Raw genomic sequence first — 2,822 nt, forward strand, 5'->3', positions numbered from 1 at the left:
CGTGGGCCCCCTGTTGCTCCACCGATGTACTTCTGCCTCCTATATATACCTACGTACCCCCAAACGACTAGATACGGAGCCAAAAACCTAATTCCGCCGCTGCAACTTTCTGTATCCATGAGATCCCATCTTGGGGCCTGTTCCGGAGCTCCACCGGAGGGGGCATCCATCACGGAGGGCTACTACATCAACACCATAGCCTCTCCTATGAAGTGTGAGTAGTTTACCTCAGACCTTCGGGTCCATAGTTATTAGCTAGATGGCTTCTTCTCTCTTTTTGGATCTCAATACAATGTTCTCCCCCTCTCTTGTGGAGATCTATTCGATGTAATCTTCTTTTTGCGGTGTGTTTGTTGAGACCGATGAATTGTGGGTTTATGATCAAGATTATCTATGAGCAATATTTGAATCTTCTCTGAATTCTTTTATGTATGATTGGTTATCTTTGCAAGTCTCTTTGAATTATCAGTTTGGTTTGGCCTATTAGATTGATCTTTCTTGCAATGGGAGAAGTGCTTAGCTTTGGGTTCAATCTTGCGGTGTCCTTTCCAAGTGACAGTAGGGGTAGCAAGGCACGTATTGTATTGTTGCCATCGAGGATAACAAGATGGGGTTTTTATCATATTGCATGAATTTATCCCTCTACATCATGTCATCTTGCTTAAGGCGTTACTCTGTTTTCATGAACTTAATACTCTAGATCCATGCTGGATAGCGGTCGATGAGTGGAGTAATAGTAGTAGATGCAGGCAGGAGTCGGTCTACTTGTCTTGGACGTGATGCCTATATACATGATCATACCTAGATATTCTCATAACTATGCTCAATTCTGTCAATTGCTCAACTGTAGTTCGTTCACCCATCGTAAAATACTTATGCTCTTGAGAGAAGCCACTAGTGAAACCTATGGCCCCCAGGTCTATCTTCATCATATTAATCTTCAAATACTTAGTTATTTACTTTGCTTTTTTACTTTGCTTTTATTTTACTTTGCATCTTTATCACAAAAATACCAAAATAGTATCTTATCATATCTATCAGATCTCACTCTCGTAAGTGACCGTGTAGGGATTGACAACCCCTTATCGCGTTGGTTGCGAGGATTTATTTGTTTGTGTAGGTACAAGGGATTCGTACGTGGCCTCCTACTGGATTGATACCTTGGTTCTCAAAAACTAAGGGAAACACTTACGCTACTTTGCTGCACCACCCTTTCCTCTTCAAGGGAAAACCAACGCAAGTGCTCAAGAGGTAGCAAGAAGGATTTCTGGTGCCATTGCTGGGGAAGTCTACGCAAAAGTCAACATACCAAGTACCCATCACATACCCTTATCTCCCGCATTACATTATTTTCCATTTGCCTCTCGCTTTCCTCTCCCCCACTTCACCCATGTCGTTTTATTCACCCTCTCTCTCTCTATCCTCCCTCTCTTCCTCTATTTGCCTCTTTTTGCCCGTTTCTTGTTTGCTTGTGTGTTGGATTGCTTGCTTGTAACGATGGCTCAGGATAACACTAAATTGTGTGACTTTACCAATACCAACAACAATGATTTTATTAGCACTCCGATTGCTCATCTTACCGATGCTGAATCTTGTGAAATTAATGTCGCTTTGCTGAATCTTGTCATGAAAGATCCATTTTCTGGCCTTCCTAGTGAAGATGCCGCTACCCATCTAAATAGCTTCGTTGATTTGTGTGATATGCAAAAGAATAAATATGTGGATAATGATATTGTTAAATTGAAACTATTTCCTTTTTCGCTTAGAGATTGTGCTAAAGCTTGGTTTTCGTCTTTGCCTAAAAATAGTATTGATTCTTGGAACAAGTGCAAAGATGCTTTTATATCTAAGTATTTTCCTCCCGCTAAGATCATCTCCCTTAGGAATGATATTATGAATTTTAAGCAACTTGATCATGAACATGTTGCCCAAGCTTGGGAGAAGATGAAATTAATGATACGTAATTGCCCTACACATGGTTTGAATTTGTGGATGATTATACAAAAAATTTATGCCGGATTGAATTTTGCTTTTAGAAATCTTTTAGATTCGGCCGCGGGAGGCACTTTTATGGAAATCACTTTAGGAGAAGCTACTAAACTACTAGATAATATTATGGTTAATTATTCTCAATGGCATACTGAAAGATCTACTAATAAAAAGGTGCATGTGATAGAAGAAATTAATGTTTTGAGTGGAAAGATGGATGAACTTATGAAATTATTTGCTAGTAAGAGTGTTTCTTCTTATCCTAATTATATTCCCTTGTATACTTTGATTGAGAATAATAATGAATCTATGGATGTGAATTTTGTTGGTAGGAACAATTTTGGTAACAACGCGTATACAGGAAATTTTAATCCTAGGTCGTATCCTATTAATCCCTCTAATAGTTATGGTAGTTCCTACAGCAATTCTTATGGAAATTATAATAATATGCCCTCTGATTTTGAATCTAATATTAAATAATTTATTACTTCGCAAAAGAGTTTCAATGCTTTGATTGAAGAAAAATTGCTTAAGATTGATGAGTTGGCTAGGAACGTTGATAGAATTTCTCTTGATGTTGATTCTTTGAAACTTAGATCTATTCCTCCTAAGCATGATATCAATTATTCTCTCAAAGCCATGAGAATTTCCATTGATGAGTGCAAAGAAAGAACCGCTAGGATGCGTGCTAAGAAAGATGCCTTTATACGAGCGTGTTCTTCTAGTTCCTATGAAAATAAAGATGAAGATCTAAAAGTAATTGATGTGTCCTCTATTAAATCTTTGTTTTGCAATATGAATCTTGATAATGATGGGACTTAATATGATCCACC

Source organism: Triticum dicoccoides, chromosome 6A (genome assembly GCF_002162155.2).
Source record: "Triticum dicoccoides isolate Atlit2015 ecotype Zavitan chromosome 6A, WEW_v2.0, whole genome shotgun sequence".
Classification (NCBI taxonomy): domain Eukaryota; kingdom Viridiplantae; phylum Streptophyta; class Magnoliopsida; order Poales; family Poaceae; genus Triticum; species Triticum dicoccoides.